At 37.3% G+C, this 26,807-nt stretch overlaps 1 pseudogene; it reads left to right on the top strand.

The window, feature by feature from the left end:
* Positions 1-2,668: 2,668 nt before the first annotated feature.
* Positions 2,669-11,726, top strand: LOC117018792 (activated RNA polymerase II transcriptional coactivator p15-like; annotated as a pseudogene).
* The last annotated feature ends 15,081 nt before the right edge of the window (positions 11,727-26,807 follow it).

Raw genomic sequence — 26,807 nt, 5'->3', positions numbered from 1 at the left:
TGAATCTTTGAGAGATTTTAGGAAAATCTGCAGCATGAGCCAGGACAGGTCGTTTGTATGGAAAAGCCACTGGAAGTAGCTTGGTTGTGCCCACAAGTTGGGTGGGGCAGCATCTCAAGGAATCACCAAGGCAAGGTGAAGTGTTAACCATGTTAATGGAGACTCAGATATGGAGGACGCATCTGTCTGCGCACTGGGAAGCAGGGAGGGCTTAACAAAGAAACAACAGTTTCTGCCAGCATTTCTGTCTGGGAGAAAGCTATCTCTCCTGCCCTCACCCTGCAACCAGACAACTCAGTTTGTCCCCATATGTCCCTGGCATATTTCATGCTGCTGCTCCAACGCTGGTGCTCAGAGTGAGTGAGTCCATCAGCAAGTAAGTCTGTGCACGAGCCCTTTAAGTGGAACACCTGGGATTCCAGCCGCCCTCCATCTCACTCAGTCATCATCTCCGCTGGTTTTCACAGCCAGAAGTTGTGGTGACTTCTCTTCCCAGCAGTGGAACCCTGGGCTGGAGAGCCTGGTGTGGGGCTGGAACCCCTCACTTCTCAGGGGGAACTTCCACAACCAAGATATCCCTCCTAATTTTTAACCACCACACAAGGGAGTGCAACTAGTCCATTCCATGTCTCTGCCCCTTCTACCTGGCTTCTCTGTATGTCCTTAGTTGCAGGACTTCTGTTCAACTAGACTTCAGGTAATTTTCAATGATGGTTGTTCTGTAGTTTAGTTGTAATTTTGATGTGGTCATGAGAAGAGGCAAGCATGTCATTTACCTACTCCACCATCTTTACTGGAAATCCTGTTTTCTGCCTGACTTTTTGTTTCTCTCTTTCTCCATTACTATCTATTTTGTATTAAATAGGTATTTTCCACTATAACATTTTAATTCTCATATATATATATATATATATATATATATATATATATATATATATAGTAGTATAGTATATGTAGTTATATATATATATATATATATAGTTACTTAGTGGTTGTCATGAGGATTACAATTAACATCTTCACTTATATATAACTAATATAGTTCAGATTAATACCAACTTAATTTCAATAGTATACAAAATTTGATCCTATATAGCTCTATTCCCTCCCCCTTCCATTGTGCTGTTTTGCCATACAAATTACATCATTATACATTGTGTGCCTATCAACACAAATATATAATTAATGCTTTATGAAGTTAATTTTAAAACCTATAGAGAAAAAAGTTATGAACAAGAATATATATTACTGTTTTTTATGTTCACCTATCTACTTTTACCAGTTTTCTTTATTTCTTCATGCAGATTTTGAGTTACTATTTAGTGTCCTTTTATTTCAGCTAAAGAACAATTTTTAGTAAATCTTGTAAGATAGGTCTGCTAGTGATAAATTCTCTGTTTTGGTTTATCTGGGAATCTCTCCATTTCTTTTTTATTTTTGAAGGATAGCTTTGTTAAACATAGAATTTTCAGTTGTCAGGGATTTTTTTTCAGCATTTTGAATATGTCATCCCTCTGCCTTCAGTCCTCCATAGTTTCTAACGAGAAATTATCTGTCAATCTCATTGAGGATCCCCGCATGTGATGAGTCGCTTCTCACCTGCTAATTTCAAAATTCTCTCTTTGGCTTTGAGTTTCAACAGTTTTATTATGATGTATCTAGGTGTGAATATCTTTGAGTTTATCCTGCTTCAAGTAAAAGATTAATGTTATTCATCAAATTTGGGGAGTTTTTGCTCATTATTTCTTCAAATATTCTTTGTGTCCCTCTCTCTCCTCTCTCCTTCTGTGACTCTGATTCTGTGTAGTATGCTGGTATTCTTAATGATGTGCTACAGATCTCTGGGGCTTTGTTCATTCCTCTTTCTGTTCCTCACACTGGAAAATCTCAATTGAACTATCTTCAAGTTTGATGATTCTTTCTTTTGCCTACTCAAATATGTTCTTGAGCCCTTCTAGTGACTTTTTCATTTCAATTATACTTGTCAACTCCAGAATTTCTATTTGGCTCTCTATTCTAATTTGTATCTTTGTTTATATTCTCTATTTAGTGAGACATTGTTCTCAGGCTTTCATTTGGTTCTTTTTTTTCCCAGTTTTTTAAGTTCATGTTTTTAAAATTGAGGTATAATTGACATATAACATTATATTAATTTCAGGTGTACAACATGATAATTTGATATTCGTATATACAGTTGTCCCCTGAACAATACGGGTTTGAGATGTGTAGGTCCACTTATATGCAGATTTTAAATTTTTTTCCTTAAATGTGACAACTCTGGAAATCAGGTTATCCCCCTCCCTGTAGTTTGTTACAATTGCTGTTTGCTGTTGTTGCTGTTGTTTGTTTAGTGGCAATTCTGAACTAATTATGTGAAATCTATATTCTTGTTGTGTGTGGCCATTTAAGTTTCTTCTTGATTATCCTAGTGGTCAGCTAATGAGTTCACAGAACTTTTTTTCTTCTTCTTCTTCTTTTTGATTTTTTTTAAGGAGGGCGCAGCTCACGGTGGCCCATGCGAGGATCGAACCAGCAACCCTGGTGCTACCAGCACTACACTCTAACCAACTGAGCTAACCAGCCGCCCTCAAAGAAATTTTTCTTAATCGCTTGGAATCAATAAGCCTCTCACAGTCTTTGCCAAGGGGCTCTGTGTTCATGTTGGGACATGCCTTCAACAATCAGCCTGGCAGCTGACAACTCTGCCTTAGCTGTTGATCCCTCCTTGCATAGGGCCTCAAGTTCAGTTAGAGGTAAGAGTTTAGGAACTTCTCATGTCTTTCCTTAGCATGCATATAGCTCTGGGCATGCTCACCACCCTGCACATGCATGTGGCCTTCTAGATTGCCAGAAATATGTCAGAGCTTTTCAAGACACCTAAGGACATCTCATCTGCCACTTTTTCCTTTTAAGATTTATACATAGTCTATCATGTGTTCCAACTGCTATCCACTGCTTCAGGAAGCCACAAAGTTAAAAAATTGCCTTTAATTGGTTTTTATGAAACATCCCCACCCCCACCTGCACCAGGAAAAGGCTTTATGTGAACTCTGAAACAGGTCAAATACAGATATTCTTACAAGTAGGGTCTTCCAGGGAGCTACTACACAGGTCAAATAATGATAATCCTGTGAGAATGAGGCTGTAAAGAAGCTCCAGCCCCATTCTTCTCCCTTCAGTGCTCATCATGCTACTGGCTTTCACTGTGAGTGCAGTTAGTTTTCAGAGCTACTGTAGAGTGAAGGAAAATGGGATGGCACTAGGGGCAAGTTAAAACACTAAAAATTTCAGAAGGTTATGGGAATATGGCAGGGTAGGATGCACCAGTAATAGGTCTCCCTATATACACAAAAATTGCACTGCTAAAATTTATCTGATGTAATTATTTTTGAACTCTGGAATCTGTTGGAGGCTAGAAACTTCCAGGGGAAGCCATGAATGGTAAGCTACAGTTAATTTCAATTTCAGCTCTTATCACAGTAGCAGCTACCCATCTCCCACCCCAACCATGTGGAGGAAGCAAGTTTTCCTGGAGTAGCTACACATAGCCTGTGGGAGCTACAGTGGGCAAAAAGGACTCTATCCTCCAAATATTGAGTATCTGCATTGTGATTGCTGATTGCTTCTTCTGATCACAGAGATGCAAACAAAGAGGCAGACAGCCTTTTTTTATTGCACAACCCCCAATTGCACAACCTCCATCTCTAGATCAAGTGACGTCCAAGAAGATTTACAGGGCCAGTGCACTTCACCCCTTCTTTTTTTACTTTTCCTCCTTTTGGGATCCAGATAGTAAAGACTAGGATATTCAAAAACAAATGCATACATCACAAAGTTTAGAAAGCTACTGCACATGCCCAGAGAAAGACTCAGAAAACACCTGAAAGACATGAACTTTACACCCCAGGCTGATCCTCAGCACACAGTCTACAACAAATATAAAAAAACATCAAACCTTCTTGATGGGGGACATAAAAATTCCCAAAGTTAATACCACAGTATTCACCTCAAATGGCCAGTGTCCAACAAAATCTCACAGGCATGTAGAAACAGGCAAGTAGGGTCCATTCAAAGGGGAGAAAATAATTAAACAATATCTTTCCCTGTAAAAAATCTAGTGGCATATATCTCAAAGTTTTTGTGCTCGCTTTGGCAGCACATATACTAAAATATCTCAAAGTTTTAAAACAACTGTCTTAAAGTTGCTCAAAGAACAAAAGAAACCTGTGGATAAAGTCAAGACAATTACCTGTGAACAAACTGGAAATATCCATAAAGAGATTTTTTTTAAAAAAAATTAAACTAAAAAAACACCAAAAAGAAATTCTAGAGCTAAAAGGAACAATAACTGAAATTTTAAAATTCATTAGATGGATTCAAAGGCAGACATAAGCAGGGAGAAGGAAGAATCAACAAACTTCAAGATAAGACAATGAAAATTATTGAGGCCGAGAAACAGAAAGAAAAAAGATTAAAGAAAAGTGAAGAGAGCCTACAGCATCTTTGGGGTACCATTAAGTGACCCAACATATACATCGTGAGAGTCCAGAAAAACAAGAGAGACAAAGGAAGAGAGATAATACTTGAAGAAATAATAGCTGAAAACTTTACAAATTTGATGGACGACATGAATATAAACATCAAAGAAGTCCAAGTTAAATGAACTCAGAGACACCCACCCCAAGACACATTATAATCATATTTTCAAGCCAAAGACAAAGAGAAAACCTTAAAAGCAGCAAGAGAGAAGCAAATCATACATGAGATCCTCAAGAGGATTATGAACAGATTTCTCATCAGAATTTGTGAGGGTAGGGGAAAGTGGGCCAATATGCTCGGTGTCAAATGGGAAAAACTGTCAACCTAGAATCCTGTATCTAGCCAAACTATCCTCCAAAAATGAGGAAGAAGTCAAAACATTCCCAGGTAAACAAAAGTTGAAGGAGTTGGGACCACTAGACCTGACCTGCAAGAAATGCTGAAAGAAGTCCTATCGGTGAAATAAAAGGACACAAGAGTATACCTCAAAGCCATGTAGAGATATAAAGATCTCAATAAAGGTGACTTTGTGGGCAATGATAAAAGCCAGTATTATTGTAAAAATGGTTGCTAATTGCACTTTTTGTTTTTTACATGATTTAAGAAAATAATACATTTAAAGAAAAAAATAATTACTAATATAAAAGTATGATTGTAACCTTTGTTTTTGACTCCAAATCTTATTTTCTACATCATTTGTGAGATTAATGTATTTTAAAGAATTATCAGTTTGTATTTTGGGTCCTACAGAATATAAAGAAATTTTGTGACATCAACAACGAAAAGGGGGTGGGGACACAGCTACAAATAGTTTTTGTATGTTATTGAAGTTAGGTTGTTATAAATACAAATCAAAATGTTATAACTTTAGGATAGTATATGTAATTGCCATGGTAATAAAAAAAATAGTTGTAAAATACATACCAAATGATAGTAAGAAGGAATTTAAACATTTCACTACAAATACAATCAACTAAACACAAAAGTATACAGGAATGAAGGAAATAAGGGACCAAAAAAATGTCATAGGGCATACAGAAAACAATTACAGAAGTATGTCCCTCCTCATCAATAATTGCTTTAAATGTAAATAGATTAAAATTTCCAATCAAAAGAAAGAGATTAACAAATAGATAAAAACACAGATCTAACTAACTATATGCTATCTACAAGAAACTCAATTAAGATATAAACAGGTTGAAAGTGAAAGAATGGAAAAATATATTCCATGCAAATAGTAACCAAAAGAAAGCAGGAGTAGCTGCCCTAATATTAGACAATATAGACACTAAATCAAAAAAAGTTTACAAGAGAAAAAGGAGTACATTATACAACAATAAAAGGCTCAATAGAGTTAGAAGATATAAACATTTATGTACCTAATGAAATAAAATATATGAAACAAAGCCAGTCCATTAAAAGGAGAAATGGACATGTCTACAGTAATAGTTGGAGACTTCATTACTCAACTCATAAGAATGAACAGAACGAGACAGAAGATAATTAAAGAAATAGGAGACTTAGAATAATCAACTGATTAAATCTAACAGACATATACAGAACACTCTACTCGACAACAGCATAAACATTCTCCTCAAGTGCACATGAGACCTTTTTCAAGATAGACCAAATGTTAGGTCACAAATTAAGTCTCAATAGATTTTAAAAGCTAGATATCATACAAAGTATTTTCTAAGACCACAACAGGATGAAGTCGGAAATCAGTAACATAGAGAAAACTGAAAAATTCATAATATTTGTGGAAATTAAACAACAAACTATTAAACAACCCAGGGATCAAAGAAAAAAATCACAAGGAAAATTAGAAAATACTTTGAGAGGAATGAAAATGAAATCACAATATACCAGAATTTATGGTACAAGGTCTGAAAATTAGTTTCACGAACCCATCCTAGAAAAAATGCTAAATACCTCGTTGTGGAATATCACTATGGTCACCTTCAAAGTACTCCTCTTGGGAAGCTATGCACCAAGGCCAGTGCCTAGTACACCCTTCAAAGCAATTTTGGAACTCTTTTTCTGGAATGGCCATCAGAGTTGTTGTCGTATTACCCTTGATGTCCTGAATGTCATCAAAATGTCTTCTTTTCAATATTTCCTTTACCTTTGGGTAAAGAAAGAAGTCATTGGGGGTCAGATAAGGTGAGTAGGGAGGGTGTTCCAATGCACTTATTCATTTACTGGCTAAAAACTCCCTCACAAACAGTGCTGTGTGAGCTGGTGCATAGTTGTGGTACAAGAGCTCCTTTGGGACCATTTTTGCACGCACCTTTCTCATGCCAAGATTTTCAGTTAAGATTTTCTGGTTCCTCTATCACTGTTTACTTGGTCTGCTATGCTTGTCACAGTCAGTCGACAATTTTGATGCACAATTCAATGAATTTTTGCAATGTTTTCATCAGTTCTGCTTGTTACTGGCCTCCCTGACCTCTCTTCATCAGTGACGCGTTCTCTCCCCTCAGAAAAATGTTTAATCCATTTGTACACTGCCATTTTCTTCAAGGCATTATCCCCATAAACTTGGAATAACATGTCCCTGATTTCACTTCTACCCTTGCCAGTTTAACAAGAAATTGAATGTTTGTTCGTTGCTCCAATTCAAGCTCAGACATTCTCGTGATGGCACACAAAAACACTCAACAACAATAATGAACTCCACTCAGCAAGACACTGCCACATGTCAACATGAACACAGCTGTGAGACATTGATATACCAAGGTTATGAAACCTTACCGAGCTGTTTGTACAATGCTGCCAATGTAAGCACACGGTGGCAAGTTCGCAAACTTAATTGTCAGAACTTGTACATGGTGAAAGCAGTGCTAAAGGGAAGATTTATAGCTATAAATGCTTTACATTAAAGAAGAAAAAAAAGATCTGGGTGGCCAGATGGCTCAAGTGGTTAGAGCGCGAGCTCTTTATAACAAAGTTGCTGGTTCAATTCCCACATGGGATGGTGGGCTGCGCCCCCTGCAACTAAGATTAAAAACAGTGACTGGACTTGGAGCTGAGCTACGTTCTCCACAACCAGATTGAAGGACAATGACTTGGAGCTGATGGGCTCTGGAAAAACACACTGTTCCCCAATATTCCCCAATTTTTTAAAAAATTAATAAATAAATTTTTAAAAAGATCTCAAATCAACAACCTAATTTTATGACTTAGGAACTATGAGGTCTGACAATTAAGTTCACAAACTTGTTGCAACACTATTGCTAATCTTTTTTTATATCAGAGGGATTATTCATTATGAATTTGTACCAACTGGACAAACAGTTAACCAAGTTTACTATTTGGAAGTGCTGAAAAGGTTACGTGAAAAAGTTAGAAGACCTGAACTTTTCGCCAACAACTCATGGCTCTTGCATCACGACAATGCACCAGCTCACACGGCACTATCTGTGAGGGAATTTTTAGCCAGTAAACAAATAACTGTATTGGAACACCCTCCCTACTCACCTGATCTGGCCCCCAATGACTTCTTTCTTTACCTGAAGATAAAGGAAATATTGAAAGGAAGACATTTTGATGACATTCAGGAAATCAAGGGTGATACAATGACAGCTCTGATGGCCATTCCAGAAAAAGAGTTCCAAAATTGAAGCGTGGACTAGGTGCTGGCATTGGTGCATAGCTTCCCAAGGGGAGTACTTCAAAGGTGACTGTAGTAATATTTAGCAATGAGGTATGTAGACTTTTTCTAGGATGAGTTCATGAACTTAATTGTCTGACCTCAGTACTCAGTGGTGAAAACTAAAAGCTCTTCCTCTAGATCAGGAACAAGACAAGGATGTCCACTCTCAACACTTTTATTCAACATAGTACTGGAAGTCCTTGCCAGAGCAATTAGGCAAGAAAAAGAAATAAAAGGCAACCAAATCATAAAAGAAGTAAAACTCACTATTTACAGATGACATGATATTATATATAGAAAGTCCTAGAAGTACAGTTCAGTATGGCAACATAGGAAGATCCTGAACTCACCTCCTCCCATTGACACACCAAATCTATGGCTACATATGGAATAATTTTCTCTGAACAAAAAATTGGCTAAGCAACTCTTACACAATGGGCAAGTGAGAGAGATCACATCAAGGCATGTAGGAGAGGCTGAGACACAATCTTATCATAAACCCCACCCAGGGCACAGCGACCCACAATTGGACAGGAACTCAAAACCTGGAGCTTCTCCCTGAGGAGTAAAGGGTTTGAATTGCACATCAGGCACCACCCCAACTTTTAAAACCTGCACTTGAGAGATGAGCCCCCAAAACATCTTAACTTTGAAAATCAACAAGGCTCGTGTCCATGAGACCCACAAGGCTATAGTGAACTAAGAAACTGCTCCTAAAGTGCTCATGCACTCAGCTTCACCCACCCCAGGGCCCTGAGAAAAGGCAGCTAATTGAGAGGTGCCAAGACTTTATGTGAAAGAGGCTCGTTTGCTGGTCTTGGGATATCAGCCTGAGGGGCAGGCATCTGGTTTGGTACATACCTAGGGGGGTGCTGGGGTGTTTTCTAGGGATGGAGGCTGGCAACGCCATGTTTATCCTTTCCCTCTGCTTTGCTCCAGCCAGTGGGTACCATTTTTTTTTTTTTTAACTCTAGGCCTTTTTTTCCCTGGTGGGAACCATCTTTATTCTTCCCCTCTGTGTTGCTCCAGCTGGCAGACGCCATCCTCGCACTCTCCCTCTGCCACATCTCAGAGGGCTAGTGTCCCCCAAAGGGAAGCTTTTAAACATGCCTGGTGCCCTGGTTTTTATATCTGGTGCCCTGGATTTTTCAGCTGCTGTACAGGGGATGCCCCTTAACCACCTGGCTCTGGAAGCTGGGGCTCTTGTGTTTTGGGGTCCCACGGGATTGTAACAAGTGTGGAGATAGTTCTTGGTAGGCCACGACAGCAGACTGAAACACCTCCCCAGCCTTTCTGTGAAACAGGCAGGCTTATTTGCTTGTCCTAGAGCTTTGGCCGTAGGGGCAGGCTTCATGGTTTGCACACATTTCAGGGCCTAGAGAACTGCTCTGAGAATCTAGGACTGGGGATGCCATCTTTGCACAGTGGTATCTCCCAGAAAGGAGCCTATACACTTACCTGGAGTCCCAATTTTTGCAACTGCTTCCCAGGGGACACCTACGGATTTCCTGGCTCTAGTGGCTAACGGAGCTTATGCGTGTGGTCCCACAGACTGTCTATATATATATATACACACATATGTATATATGTATATATTTGTGTATATATGTACATATATGTATGTATATGTGTATGTATGTACATATATGTATGTATATGTGTATATGTATGTATGCATATATATGTATATACATACAAATATATGTGTGTGTGTATATGTGTATATATATATATATATGTATATATATACTATAAGCTGCTACCTAAGGGTCTGGCATCCAGTCAGCCTGAATCCATGTTCTGACTGAGATCCTTCCGTTTGGACACTGACAAATCTTGGCACACCCTCAAATACTAGCAACTATTAAAAATAAAATAGGTTGCTTGGAAACTCACAAAGGTTTGAGAGACAACCGAGAGCTAGGGCAGGGTTGAATGATAAGGTTCACGTCCCACACAAGGCCACTCCTTCAAGACTAGGAGAGGTCGGGGAGGTCCAAGATAGTGGCGGTGTGGAAAAGCACTGAACTCCCTCCCTCCCAAGAGCACACTGGATATACATCTATATAGAGAGCAGTTACTCCTGAGAGACAATGGAGAAATGAATGAACTGCTTCTGAACAACAACTGAGAGAAAGAGAGCGAGTACAGAAGGCTGGAAAACCACAGGAGCTCTCCTGGAGGGGTGGGGACTCTCTAAGATCAGGGTGCCAGGGAATGCCATTGTGTACACCGCACACCACCTTGGGAGGATGGGGAGACGCTCTACATGGGAGCCTTTGCCTAGTCACAGGCGACCACGGCGCTTTCGCAGCCTCACTGCCTAGAACGCATTCCAGGTCTGAACATAGGAAGCAGGAAGGATCAACAGTGCGTCACCACGTGTACCTGGCCTCCCTGCCCAAGCTGCTCCAGCCCAGCCAGCCAGCACCCTCGGTGCTATAAGCACCTGTCTGGCTCCAACCAGCCTGCCAAAACTACCCGACACATGCAGCTTACATAGAGGTTGCTTCTACACAAGACTACTTTTTGTACAACAAACAATAGAGAGAGACCGTAGAGAGAAACCTGGGGAGCCATGGGAGCTCTCCAGGAACTGTGGCAATTTTCCAGGGTCAGAGGCACACCACTGCTATGTACCCCCACCACCTCAATAGCTCCATCCAGATACTCTGGCCTGCCAGCAAAGTCGCCATACCACGTTTCCAGACATATCACCTGTACCCATTTTGGCTCTGAACAAAGGGAGCAAACAGGATCAACAGGGCAAGCCTCTAAGCACCTGGCCTATCTGCCCAGAACCACTCCAGTTCTGTGGGCCAGGCTGCCAGACACCACAGGCTTCCACTAAGCTCCAACTGGCCTGCTGAAACCACCCAGCACTCACAGCCTACATAAAGGTTGCTACTAAACCAGCTACTTTTGAAGACTGGGAGAGATAGCCATACTGTCTAATTCATATAAACAAACATAGAAAGTTAAAAAAAAAAATTTGAAAAGACAGAAGAATATCTCTCAAATGAAGGAACAAGAAAAATCCCCAGGAGTTGCAAGCTTGTGAGCACAGAGCTGTTAGACTGCAGGAGTGGAGCAAGGCCTAAATCAAAGAAACTTGTTTCTTCAAGTTCTTCTGGCAGCGATCCTAACAGTGAGGTTGATGAACAGTTAAAGAGGGAAAAGCAAGTTACTCCAGAAAAACCTGTAAAGAAGCAAAAGATTGGAGAAACTTCAAGAGGCCTTTCATCTAAGCAGAGATGATAACATGTTTCAGACTGGGAAAATGAGGTACGTCAGCATTCAGGACTTTAAAGGGAAAGTCCTAATTAATATTAGAGAATATTAGATGGATCCAGAAGGTGAAATGAGACCAGGAAGAAAAGGTTATTTCTTCAAATTCTGAGCAATGGAGCAGCTGAAGGAACAGATTTCTGATACTGACAATGCAGGAAGAAAACTAAAATCAGAGCCATATAAAACCTGTACTGTCCTAGTTGTTTTAATCTGTCTTTTTACATTGCCTTTTGTTTTCTAAGTGTTGTTTTCAAAGCTATTGTATATTTGGATTGCAGAACAATTTGTAAGAAGAATACTTTTTAAAACGTGCATTATTAAAAATGTTCTGAGTGAAGAAAAAGAAAAATCCCAGAATAAAACCCTAAAGAAATGGAGATAAGTAATTTGCCTGATAAAGAATTCAAAGAAATGGTCATAAGGATGCTCACCAAACTTGAGAGTGGGATAGAGGGATTTGGGGAGAACTTCAACAAAGAGTTAGAAAGTATAACAAAGAACAAAGCAGACCTGAAAAATAAAATAACTGAAATTAAAAATACATTAGAAAGACTCAAGAACAGATTAGTTAATGCAGAAGAATGGGTCAGCAACCGGAAAGACAGACTAGTGGAAATCAACCAATCAGAACAGCAAAAGGAGAAAGAATTTTAAAATGAGGATAGTTTAAGGGACCTCTGGAAAAACATCAAGTGAGAAAATATTCACATTATAGAGATCCCAGATGGAGAAAAAGAGAGAAAGGAAACTTTATTTGAAGAAATAATGGCTGAAAATTTTCCTAATCTGGAAAAGAAAGAAATCTAGATCCAGGAAGCACAGAGAGTTCCAAACAAGATGAACACAAAGAGATATTGCAATTAAAAACACAAAGACATATTATAATTAAAATGGCAAAATGTAAAGGAAAAGAGACAATTTTGAAGGCAGCAAGAATAGAAAACTAGATACATTCAAAGGAAACCCCATAGGGCTATCAGTTAATTTACCAGCAGCAACCACAGGCCAGAGGGAATGGCAGGGCATCTTTAAAGTGTTGAAAGAAAGAAACCTACAGCTTAAAATGATTTACCAGCAAGGTTATCACTCAGAACTGAAGGAGAGATAAAGAGCATCCTGGACAAGCAAAAACTGAAAGATTTCATCATCATTAAACCAGTTTCACAAAAATGTTAAAGGGCTCTCTTTAAGCAGAAAAGAAAAGGCCATAACCATAAGAAATACGAGAAAGGAAAAAAATCTCACTAATAAGTACAGCAAATTAGACACTTAAAAAGCTACCACAAAGGTCAAAAGACAAGAGTACCAAACTCAACTGAAATGACAATAAGTAGTTAGGAGATATGCAAAACAAAAAGTCTGAAATATGACATCGAAAACATAAAGCATAGAAGGGAGGTAAAACTGTAGGTCCTTTCAGACTATATTCAAACTTTAATATCTATCAGATAAAAAATAGACTGCTATATATACAGAATGATATACACAAACTTCATGGTAACCAAAAACCTGCAAGGTATATAAAGAATAAAGGAACACAAAGAAAATCAGCAAACCACAGGGAAGAGATCAAGAGAAGAAAGGAACAGATAAAAACAACCAAAAACAATGAACAAAATGGCAATAAGTACATATTTATAAATAATTACTTTAAATGTAAATGTATTAAACACTCCAATAAGAAGACATGGGTGTCTGAATGGATTAAAAAACATGATCCATCTATATGCTGCTTACAAGAGACTCACTTCAAATCAAAAGACACATACAGACTGAACCTGCAGGGATGGAAAAAGATATCCTATGCAAATAGAAACAAAAAGAAAGCTGGGGTAGCAATACTCATATTAGACAAAATAGAATTTAAAACAAAGAACGTAAAAAAAAAAGACAAGTACATTACATAATTATACAGGGGTCAATCCAAGAAGAGAATATAACAATCATAAATACTGACACACCCAACATAGGAGCACATAAGTATATAAAGCAACTATTAATGGACATAAAGGAAGAAAACCACAGTAAAACAACAGTAATAGGGGATTTTAGTACCCCATTCACATCAATGGATAGATTATCTAGATAGAAAGTTAATAAGGAAATAATGGCCTTAAATGTCATATTAGGTCATATCAACTTAATACATATTAACAGAACATTTCACCAAAAAACTGCATAATAAACTATTTTTCAAGTGCACATGCAACATTCCCCAGGACAAATTACATATTAAGCCAAAAAAAACAAGCTTCAATAAGTTAAAGAAAATTGAAATCATGTCAAGCATCTTTTTCAACCACAATGGAATGAAACTGAAAATCAAGTACAGGAAAAAAACTGGACAAAACACAGATATATGGAGACTAAACAACATGCTACTAAATAACCAATGGTTCAAACAGGAAATCAAACAGGAAATCAAAAAACTACCTTGAGACAAATGAAAATAAAAACACAACTTTTCAAACTTTATGAGATGCATCAAAAGCAGTTTTAAGAGGGAAGTTCATAGCTATAGAGGCCTACTTCAAGAAACAATAAAAATCTGATATAAACAATCTATTTTTACACTTAAAGGAACTAGCAAAAGAAGAACAAACAAAATCCAAAGTAAACAGAAGGAAGGAAATAATTAAGATCAAGTGGAAATAAACAGAATTAAAAAAAATAGAAAACGTCAATAAAACTGAACTGGTTCTTTGAAAAGAAACAAAGGTGACAAAGTGTTAGCCAAATTCATCAAGAAAAAAAAGAGAGAGTATAAATAAATAAAATCATAAATGACAGAGAAGTTACCACTGACATCACAGAAACACAAAGAATCATAAAAGAACACTATGAACAATTATGTTCCAACAAATTTGACAATCTAGAAGAAATGGATAAATTTCTAGAAACACATAAACATCCAAGATTGAACCAGGAAGAAACAGAAAATCTAAACAGACTGATTACTAGCCATGAATTTGAAAGCAGTAAACAAAACCTCCCAACAAATAAAAATCCAGGCATAGGCAGCTTCACAGGTAAATTCTACCAAACATTTAAAGAAGAATTAATACCTATCCTTCTTAAACTGTTTCAAAAAATCAAAGATGAAGAAATGCTTCCCAATTCCTTCTATGAAGCCAGTATTACCCTGATACAAAAACATCACATACACACACACAAAAAAAATTAAAATTAAACAAAATAAAATTACAGGCCAATATCCTTGATGAACATAGATGCAAAAATTCTCAGCAAAATAATTAAGAAACCAGATTCAACAACACATAAAAGGATTACACACCAAGACCAAGTGAGATTTATCCCAGGGACACAAGAATGGTTCAACATCTGTATATCAGTAAGCGTGATACATCACATTAACAAAATGAAAGATAAAAACCATATGATTATCTCAATGTCTATACAGGAAATATCTATACAGGAAAAGCATTTGACAAAATTCAACATCCCTTTATGATAAAAACTCTCAACAAAGTGGGTATAGAAGGAACATACTTCAACATAATAAAGGCTATGTATGACTAATCTACAGCTAATATCCTACTCAATGATGAAAAGCTGAAAGCTTTTCCCCTAAGATCAGAAACAAGACAAGGATGCCCATATCACCACTTCTATTCAACATAGTATTGGAAGTCCTAGACGCAGCAATCACACAAGAGAAAAAAATAAAAGGCATCCAAATAAAAAAGTAAAACTTGCACTATTTGCAGATGACATGATACTATACATAAAGAGCCTCCTCCAAAAACTATTAGAACTAATAAATTAATTCAATAAACTAGCAGGATACAAAATAAACATAAAGAAATCTTGTGTTTCTATACACCAATAATGAACAATCAGAAGAAGAAATTAAGAAAACAATCCCATTTACAATTGTATCAAAAAGTGCAAAATACCTAGGAATAAATTTAACCAAAAAGGTGAAAGACTTGTACTCTGAAAATTGTAAGACATTGTAGAAAGAAATTTAAGAGGATACAAATAAATGAAAGGATGTACCATGCTCATGGATTGGAAGGTTTGCTATTGTTAAAATGTCCTTATTACCTAAAGCAATATACAAATTCAATGCAATCCCTATTAAAACACCAATGGCATTTTTCTCAGAACTAGAACAACTAATCCTAAAATTTATATTGAACCACAAAAGACCACATATAACCAAAGAAATCTTGACTAAGTAAATAAATAAATAAATAAATAAATAAATAAATAATGTGGAAGTTATCATATTCCCTGACTTCAAACTATACTACAAAGCTACAATAATCAAAACAGTAGGGTACAGGCATAAAAACAGATATATAGATCAATGAGATAGAATAGAAAGCCCAGAAATAAATCCTTACTTATATAATTAATTTGCAGCAAAGGAGGCAAGCACATACAATGGGGTAAAGACAGTCTATTCAATATGTGGTGCCGAGAAAACTGGACAGATGCATGCAAAAAAATGAAATTGGACCACTTTCTTACACATATACAAAATAAACTCAAATGGATTAAGGACTTAAATGTAAAATCTAAAACAATAAAACTCCTAGAAGAAAACATAGGCAGTAAACAGTTTGACACTGCTGTTAGTAACTTTTTTTTTGGACATGTCTCCTTGGGCAAGGGCAACAAAAGAAAAAAGTAAACAAATGGGGCTACGTCAAACTAAAACATTTTTGCACAGTGAAGGAAATGATTAACAGAATGAAAAAACAATCAACCTACTAAATGGAAGATAGTCACAAGTGATACACCTGATAAGGGGTTAATATTCAACATATATAAGGAACTCATACAACTTAACACCAAAAAGGCAAACAATCCAATTTACAAATGGGCAGAAGACCTGAATAGACATTTCTCCAAAGAGGATATGCTGATGGCCAATGGACATATGAAAAGATGATCAACATCACTAATTCCTAGGGAAATGCAAATCAAAAGCACAGTGAGGTATCACCTCACACCTGTCAGAATAGCTATCGTCCAAACAATCAACAAATAGAGGTGGCATCAGCAATCATAGCAGTGAATAGACTCCATTGTTTCGCCCCTTAAATTTCCAAGTCATACAATGATAACTCAGTAAAGTATCTCCTACTCCACACACACACATGCCTGAAAGATCCACTCATCAGGACATCTGGTCGTGGGCATAGTGGAATGAGCAGGGAAGCGGGATGGGGGAAAAGACAGGACTGTCACTGCAGATGCAGTTCCACACCCACCGTAGCACCAGGGAGAGCAGTAACGGAGGAGAAGTTGGGCTGCCAACCTCACACTATAACTGAGAATTTATGAGTGGCAGATGCAGTTTCCCTCCCAGAAAAGGCATCTACCTTCCCCCCTTCCTGGGTAAAGATGGCTGGGAGATTTTAAATAAAACAATGGAGCTGATAGCCATGCCTGGCAGGAGGTGGCAGCCACAATTATTAAGAACATGCCTCCTCTCTTCCACATGTCCTAGCAGAGCCTCGTAAAGCCAAAAACACAACAGGAAAAAGAAGTCGCTCTAGTTGCAGAGCTAGTTCTCCACCACCTGCCACATTCCCCCACCACAGTGGTGGTGCCCCATAACCAAGTGAGTACATGGCACATTCCTTAACTGAAGCCACACCACTCTACCGCTGGCCCCAGAAGCGCAGATAGTACAGAAAACAAAAACTTGCACTATAGCACCATCTACTGGAAAACAAAAGAAAATACTCTATGTATCAACCTGCTGAATTGTCGAGAACAAAACAGTATCTACGTAAGAAAAGAGATCACTACTTCATATGTGCAGACAGAGAAACAATCCATCAATATCACGAACAATAAAGGTAACTTGGGAGCACAAAAATAAAATAAAAAGTCTCCAGAAACCAAACACAAAGTCGTGAAAAAATGTAATGCAAATGACAGAGAATTCAAAATTGCAGTTATGAAGAAACTTGATGATATACAAGAAAATTCATAAAGACAGTTCAGTGAATTCAAGAATAAAATTAATGAACCAAAGGAGTACTTTACTAAAGAGACTGAAACTATAGAAAAGAACCAAACAGAAATTCAGAAGCTGAAAAACTCAATAAATGAGATGAGGAATGCATTAGACAGCACTAGAAATAGAGCAGACCAGATGGAAGAGAGAATTAGCGAACTCAGAGATAGAAACCTAGAAATGACCCATGAGGAAGAAAAGAGAGAACTAAGAGTTTAAAAAGTAAAAGAACTCTACAAGAACTATCTGACTACATAAGAAAGAGCAACCTAAGGATCATAGGTATACCAAAAGGAGAAGAGAGGAGGAAAAAAACAAAGAGCCAACTCTTCTAAATAATAATTAATGACAAATTCCCAAGCCTATGTAAAGAAATGGACATTAGAATAGAGAAAGCTAACAGAACACCTAATTAGGAGTTATATCAATGTAAAAAGATCTTCTCCAAGACATACTTTATTCAAACTGTCAAAAATTAATGACAAAGAAAGAATTCTCAAGGCAGCCAGGAAAAAAGAGACAGTAACAAAGGAAACCCTGTTAGATTATCACCAGATTTCTCAGTAGAAACATTATAAGACAGGAGAAAGTGGAAACAAATATTCAAAATATTAACAGAAAGGAACAATCAGCCAAGGATAATATATCCAGCAAAGTTATCCTTTAAACATGAAGGATAAATAAAGGCTTTGCCAGACAAACCAAAGCTGAGAGAATTTGCCACCACAAGATTTGCATTACAAGACATGTTGAAAGGAACTCTTTCTACTGGAAACAAAAAGACCAAAACAAAAAACAAAACAAAAACAAAAAAAATTTAAGTAAGATAACTAATAGACAGATAGATGGAGGAAACTGCAAATCTACTTCAGAATAGGTTATTAAACACTTCATATTAACATAAAGATTAAAGGGGGAGGGCATTAAAGTTTAAAGGGCATTAAAAGTAAGTATGACTATAGCAATTTGGTAATTAATACACAACTTAAAAAGGGATAATTTGTGACAAGAAAATCATAAAAGTGGAAGAGGAAAAGAACTGAATAAGTACAGCATGAGACATTAAAAGCATGAGACATTTTAAACAAACTTAATGCCACAAAACACAAATCCAGAGCTGAAACAGAAAACATGTAAAAAAAAGAAATCGAGGGAGAAAGTCATAGAAAACCACCAAACTAAAATAGCAGAGGGATATCACAAGGGAAAAGAAATAGTGGAGATACAGGACAACCATAAAACAAGATAAAATGGCTATAATAAGTCCTCATATATCAATAATCATCTGAAATAGAAATTGACCAGCCTCACTAATCAAAAGGCACCAAGTAGAAGGATGGATTAAAAAGCAAGACCCAACTATGTGTTACCTGCAGGAGACTCATCTTAGATCTAAAGACAAACATAGGCTCAACATGAAGGGGTGGAACATTACACTCTAAGCAAATAGCATCAGGAGAAAATTGGGTTTTATATCAGACAAAATAGATTTCAAGATTTAAAAAAGGTAACAAGAGACAAAGTTGGACAATTTATAATGATAAAGGGGATAAATCATCCCGAAGACATAACACTTAACACTTAACATGTACCCAACAAGAGAGCACCAAAAGACCCGCAGTTCCAGGCACGCACGGAATCCCAGGGCGGAAGGGAGAGCACAGAGACCAGGAGAACAGCTAAGAGACTCGTAGAAGGATTACTTGAAGGTGCGCTAATTGGGCGAGCAGGGGAAGGAAGGAAGGAAGGGAGCGGAGTGAAAACGCGCGGGCCCGCGGGGTCTCTGCCAGCAGCGGCGGCGGTGGCGGCGGCGAAAACCGCGGTGGCACCCGCAGTTCCAGGCACGCACGGGATCCCAGGGCTGAACAGAGAGCACAGAGACCAGGAGGGCCCAGCTTAAGAGGCACAAGATTCAACATATCCAGAGGCCAACTCCAGACCAAACCAGAGTACTACCGGGTTTGACCTACAAGTCACACACCCAGAGGGAATTCTCTGCAGGCACTAGAGCCCATAGAGGCCAAACCACATTTAAGTGGTCAACCCCACGCAGCAGAACGCCCTGCGGGGGACAGAGCCAAGTCTCACAACGAGTCAGCCCAGGAGTTAACCCCACCTACTCACAAGCAAAAAGCAATTAAAGATCTTCTTGAACAGGACAATATACACAACACAAGAGTCACCTTTGGAGCACACGCAGAGGAGAAGAATGAAGTAGTGCAAGTCAAATATAAAGGACACAAGATATCCTAGCAAGAACTAAGAACTCTAGGGGATCTACCTAATACATCAAAACAAACACAAAGAGTCAGCCAGAATGGGGAAACAAAGATACACGTCCCAAATAAAAGAACAGAAGAAACATCCACAACTGGAACCAAATGAAGCAGACGTAACCAACCTTTCAGAGACAGAGTTCAGAACACTGGTGATAAGAATGTTTAAGGAGCTTAGAGAAGTTATAAAGAAGGATGTAGAAATCATAACGAACAACCAGTTAGAACTAAAGAACACAATTACCGAAATTAAGAACTCACTTGAAGGAATTACCAGCAGGTTAGATGAAGCAGAGGATCGAATCAGCGACTTAGAAGACAAGGTAGCAGAGATCACCCAAACGGAACAACAGAAAAAAAAAAGAATAAAAAACAATGAGGATGGTTTAAGAGACCTCTGGGATAACATCAAGCGCAACAACATGCGCATCATAGGAATACCAGAAGGTGAAGAGAGGAAGCAAGGGATTGAGAACATATCTGAAGTAATAATGTCCGAAAACTTCCCCAACCTGATGAAGGAAACCAACATACAAGCCCAGGAAGTGCAGAGAGTTCCAACCAGGATAAACCCAAACAGGTCCACACCAAGACACATTATAGCTAAAATGGCAAAGCTTAAAGACAAAGAGAGAATCCTAAAAGCAGCAAGAGAAAGACAGAGGGTTACATACAAGGGAACTCCCATAAGACTATCAAATGATTTTTCTACAGAAACATTGAAGGCCAGGAGGGAGTGGCAGGAGATACTCAAAGTGATGGAAAACAAAGGCTTACAACCTAGATTGCTTTATCCAGCAAGGCTATCATTTAAAGTTGATGGAGAGATAAAGAGCTTTCCAGAAAAAAATAAGCTAAAGGAATTTATTACCACCAAGCCAGCATTGCAAGAAATACTAAAAGGACTTCTGTAAATAGAAGAAAGATCAAAACAACCTAACTACAAATTTAAAAATGGCAATAACTATGTACCTATCAATAATCACTTTAAATGTAAATGGATTAAACGCTCCAATCAAGAGACATAGGGTGGCTGACTGGATAAGAAAGCAAGACCCTTGTATATGCTGTATACAAGAGACTCACCTCAGAACAAAAGACACACACAGGCTGAAAGTGAAGGGTTGGAGTAAGATATTTCATGCAAATGGAAACGAGAAAAAAGCTGGAGTTGCAATACTTATATCTGACAAAATAGACTTTAAAATGAAGAACATACTAAAAGATAAAGATGGGCACTATATAATAATAAAGGGATCGATCCGACAAGAGGACATAACCCTAGTAAACATCTATGCACCCAACATAGGAGCACCTAAATATATAAAACAGGTACTGACTGACATAAAGACAGAGATCAACAGTAACACTATCATAGTAGGGGACTTCAACACACCTCTGACAAGGGACAGGTCTTCCAGACAGAAAATCAATATGGAAACAACAGCCTTAAATGATACATTGGACCACTTGGATTTAATCGATATTTTCAGAACATTTCACCCCAATGCTGCAAAATACACGTTTTTCTCAAGCGCACATGGAACATTTTCCAAGATAGACCATATGTTAGGCCACAAAACAAGTCTTGATAAATTTAAGAAAATTGAAATCATACCAATTGTCTTCTCTGATCACAATGCTATGAAATTAGAAATGAACTACAGGAAAAAAACTGGAAGAGACACCAATTCATGGAGGCTGAATAACTTATTACTAAATAATGAATGGGTCAAGCAGGAGATCAAGGAAGAAATCAAAAGATATCTCGAGACAAACGAAAATGAAAACACGACGACCCAAAATCTATGGGATGCCGCGAAAGCAGTCTTAAGAGGGAAATTCATAGCTTTGCAGGCCTACCTAAAGAAACAAGAAACATCACTAATCAACAGTTTATCTTCATACTTAAGGGATTTGGAAAAAGAACAGCAAAATAAGCCCAAAGGGAGCACAAGGAAGGAGATAATAAAGATCAGAGCAGAAATAAATGAAATAGAAACCAGAAAAACAATACAAAAGATCAATGAATCCAAGAGTTGGTTCTTAGAGAAGATAAACAAAATCGACAAACCTTTAGCCAGACTCATTAAAAAAAAGAGAGAGAGGACCCAAATTAATAAAATCAGAAATGAAAGAGGAGAAGTGACAACGGACACCACAGAAATACAAAAAGTTTTAAGAAGTTACTATGAGCAACTATATGCCAACAAATTTGACAATCTGGAAGAAATGGACAATTTTCTAGAGGCGTACAACCTTCCAAGGCTAACTCAAGAAGAAACAGAAAACCTGAATAGACTGATTACCACCACGGAAATTGAATCAGTAATCAACAATCTCCGAACAAACAAAAGCCCTGGACCAGATGGCTTTACAGGTGAATTTTACAAAGCGTTCAAAAAAGAATTATCACCTATTCTCCTCAAGCTTTTCCAAAAAATCCAGAAGGAGGGAAGACTCCCAAACACTTTTTACGAAGCCACTATCACCCTGATCCCAAAATCAGACAAAGACACCACAAAAAAAGAAAACTACAGGCCGATATCTCTAATGACCATAGATGCAAAAATCCTCAACAAAATATTAGCGAACAGAATTCAGCAATACATTAAAAAGATCATACACCATGATCAAGTGGGATTCATCCCTGGTATGCAAGGGTGGTTCAACATCCACAAATCAATTAATGTGATACACCACATTAACAAAATGAAAAATAAAAATCACATGATCATATCAATAGATGCAGAAAAAGCGTTTGATAAAATCCAACAGCCATTTATGATAAAAACCCTTAAGAAAGTGGGAATAGAGGGATCATATCTCAACATAATAAAGGCCATATATGACAAACCCACAGCTAACATCATACTCAATGGAGAAAAGCTAAAACCATTCCCCCTAAGATCAGGAACAAGGCAAGGTTGCCCACTATCTCCGCTTCTATTCAACATAGTGCTGGAAGTTCTAGCCACAGCAATCAGACAAGAAAAAGAAATAAAAGGCATCAAAAATTGGTAAGGAGGAAGTAAAATTATCATTATATGCAGATGATATGATACTATATATAGAGAACCCTAAAGACTCCACCAAGAAGCTATTAGAGCTGATAGATGAATTTAGTTAAGTAGCAGGATACAAAATTAATATTCAGAAATCAGTTGCATTTGTATATACCAATAATAAAACATCAGAAGGAGAAATTAAAAAAACAATCCCATTTACAATTGCTCCAAAGACTATAAAATACCTGGGAATAAATTTAACCAAAGAAGTAAAAGATCTGTATTCAGAAAATTATAAGACACTGAAGAAAGGAATGAAGGAAGATATAAATAGATGGAAACACATATCATGTTCATGGATAGGAAGAATTAATATAGTTAAAATGTCCATACTGCCTAAGGCAATATACATATTCAACGCAATTCCTATCAAACTACCAATGACGTTTTTCACAGAAATAGAACATATAATCCTAAAATTTATATGGGACCATAAAAGACCCCGAATAGCCAAGGCAATCTTGAGAAATAAGAACAAAGTGGGAGGTATAACAATACCTGACTTCAAATTATACTACAAGGCTACAGTAATCAAAACAGCATGGTACTGGCATAAAAACAGACACATAGATCAATGGAACAGAATAGAGAGTCCAGAAATAAATCCATGCCTATCTGGCCATTTAATCTACGACAATGGAAGCAAGAATGTACGATGGGGTAAAGACAGTCTATTCAATAAATGGTGCTGGGAAACCTGGACAGACACATGCAAAAAAATGAAGCCGGACCACCTCCTTACACCATATACAAAAATAAATTCAAAATGGCTTAAAGACTTAAATGTAAGATCTGAAACCATAAAATACCTAGAAGAAAATATAGGAAGAAACTTCACAGACATTACCCGGAGTAAGATTTTTACTGATATATACCCTCGCGCGAGAGAAGTAAGAGAAAAAATAAACATGTGGGATTATATCAAACTAAAAAGTTTTTTCACAGCAAAGGAAACCATCAATAAAACAAAAAGGGATCCTACTGAATGGGAAAAGATATTTGCCAATGATATATCTGATAAGGGATTAATATCACAAATCTATGAAAAACTCACTCAACTCCAAAACAACAAATGACCCAATTAAAAAATGGGCAGAGGACTTGAAGAGACATTTTTCTAAAAAGGACATACAGATGGCAAACAGACATATGAAGAAATGCTCAACCTCACTAACCATCAGAGAAATGCAAATAAAAACCACAATGAGATACCACCTCACCCCAGTCAAAATGGCTATCATCAATAAATCAACAAACAACAAGTGCTGGCGTGGATGTGGAGAAAAGGGAACGCTTGTGCACTGTTGGTGGGATTGCAGATTGGTGCAGCCACTATGGAAAACAGTATGGAGGTATCTCAAAGATCTGAAAATGGAACTACCCTATGATCCAGTAATTCCACTCCTAGGTATCTATCTGGAGAAATCCAAAACTCCAATTCAAAAATCTTTATGCACTCCTATGTTTATTGCAGCACTATACACAATAGCTAAGACATGGAAACAACCAAAATGCCCATCGGTAGATGACTGGATTAAGAAACTGTGGTACATTTATACAATGGAGTATTACGCAGCCATAAAGAAGAAAGAAATCTTACCATTTGCAACAACATGGATGGGCCTAGAGAACATTATGTTAAGTAAAATAAGTCAGACAGAGAAAGATAAGTACCATATGATCTCACTTATATGCGGATTCTAAAGAAAAGAATAAGTGAATGAACTAATCAGAAACAGTTTTGGAGACAAAGAGGAAAAACTGAGGGTTGCTAGATGGGCGGGGGGGGTGGGGGTAAGGGGGAAGGTGAGGGGATTAGAAAACAATTAGAAACCACAAGATGGCCACGGGGTTTGAAAATTAATCTGGGGAACGTAATTTAGTGGTTACCAGAGGGTAAGGGGGTTGGGGGGTGGGAGATGAGGGTAAGGGGGATCAAATATATGGTGATGGAAGGAGAACTGACTCTGGGTGGTGAACACACAATGTAATTTATAGATGATGTGATACAGAATTGCACACCTGAAATCTATGTAATTTTACTAACAATTGTCACCCCAATAAAAAAATAAAAAAATAAATTAATTAATTAAAAAAAAAAAAAGAGAGCACCAAAAAATATAAAGCAATTACTAACAGACCTAAAGGGAAAAACTGACAAAAATACAATTACAATAGGGGTCCTGAATACTTCATTGACAGCAATGGATAGACCCAAACATAAAGTCAACAAGGGAATATTGGCATAAATAACACAGTAGAACAAATGGACTTAATCACTATTTTTAAAACTTTCATCCCAAAACAACAGAATACACATTCTTTTTCAAGTACACATGGCCCAAGGATAGACTGTATGTTGAGGCACAAAACTAGTCTCAATAAATTTAAGAACATTGAAATCATACCAAGTGCATTTTCTGACCAACAGTATGAAATTGAAATTGACTACAAGAACAAAGCCGGAAAAACGACAAATATGTGCAATTAAACAACATGTTACTGAATAATTATTGGGTCAAAAAAGAAATAAAAGAAGAGATTAAAAATACATAGAGACAAATGAAAATGAAAATGACACCAAAAATTGGGGGATGTAGCAAAAGTGGTACTAAGAGGGAAGTTTAAAACATTACAGGCCTACCCCAAGAAACAAGAAAAATCTCAAATAAACATTCTAACATTACACCTTAAAGAACTAGAAAAAGAAAACCAAATGAAGCCCAAAGTCAGTAGAAAGAAGGAAATAAAAATTAGAGTGGAAATAAATGAAGTAGAGAAAAAAAGACAACAGAAAAAATAATAAAACAAAGAACTGGATCTTTAATAAGATACAATTGACAAACCTTTGACTAGACTCACTAAGGAAAAAGGAGAAAAGACTCAAGTAAATGAAATCAGAAATAAAAGAGAAGTTACCACAGACACCACAGAAATACAAGAATACTATGAAAGGCTATATGCCATCAAATTAAAAAACCTGGAAGAAAGGGACAAATTCTTAGAAATATATAACCTTCCTAGACTGAACCATGAAAAATTGGAAAACCTAAATAGGCTGAACACTACTAAGGAAATTGAAACAGCAGTAAAAATCCTCCCCAAAAAACAAAAGTCCAGGACCAAATGGCTTCACTGGTGAATTCTAAGATTTTATATCAATCTTTCTAACCTCTTCCAAAAAAATCGAAGAAGAGGAAATACTTGGGCTGGCCCAGTGGCTCAGGCAGTTGGAGCTCCATGTTCCTAATGCTGAAGGCTGCCTGTTTGATTCCCACATGGGCCAGTAGGCTCTCAAGGACAGGAATGCCGGTTTGATTCCTCGTCTCCCGCAAGGGACGGTGGGCTCCGCCCCATTCAACTGACAACAGCAACTGGACTAGAGCTGAGCTGCGCCCTCCACAACTACAATTGAAAGGACAACAACTTGACTTGGAAAAAATCCTGGAAGTAAACACTGTTCCCCAATAACGTCCTGTTCCCCTTCCCCAATAAAATCTTTAAGGAAAAAAAAAAGAAGTAATACTTCCTAACTTATTTTACAAGGCCAACATTACCCTGATACTAAAACCAGGCAAGATCAACACAAAAAAAAGAAAATCGCAGGCCAATATCTCTGATAAATACAAATGCAAAAATCCTAAAACAATATTAGCACATCAAATACAACAATACATTAAAAAGATCATACATCATGATTGGGTGTGCGGGGTTCATTCCAGGATGCAAGGATGGTTCTATACCCACAAATCAATCAATGTGATTTTGTTTATTTAACAAAATAAAAGATAAAAACCATATGATCATACCAATAGATGTACAAAAAAGTATTTGATAAAATACAACATCCATGTATGATTAAAACAGTCAATGAATATAGAAGGAAAGTACTTCAGCATAATAAAGGCCATATATGACAAAACCTCAGCTAATATCATACTCAATGGTGAAAATCTGAAAGCTTTTCCTCTAAGATCAGG

This window comes from Rhinolophus ferrumequinum, chromosome 3 (assembly GCF_004115265.2).
Source record: "Rhinolophus ferrumequinum isolate MPI-CBG mRhiFer1 chromosome 3, mRhiFer1_v1.p, whole genome shotgun sequence".
Lineage (NCBI taxonomy): Eukaryota > Metazoa > Chordata > Mammalia > Chiroptera > Rhinolophidae > Rhinolophus > Rhinolophus ferrumequinum.
The sequence above is the reverse complement of the archived record's forward strand: the minus strand, read 5'-3'. Positions and strand labels throughout refer to the sequence as shown.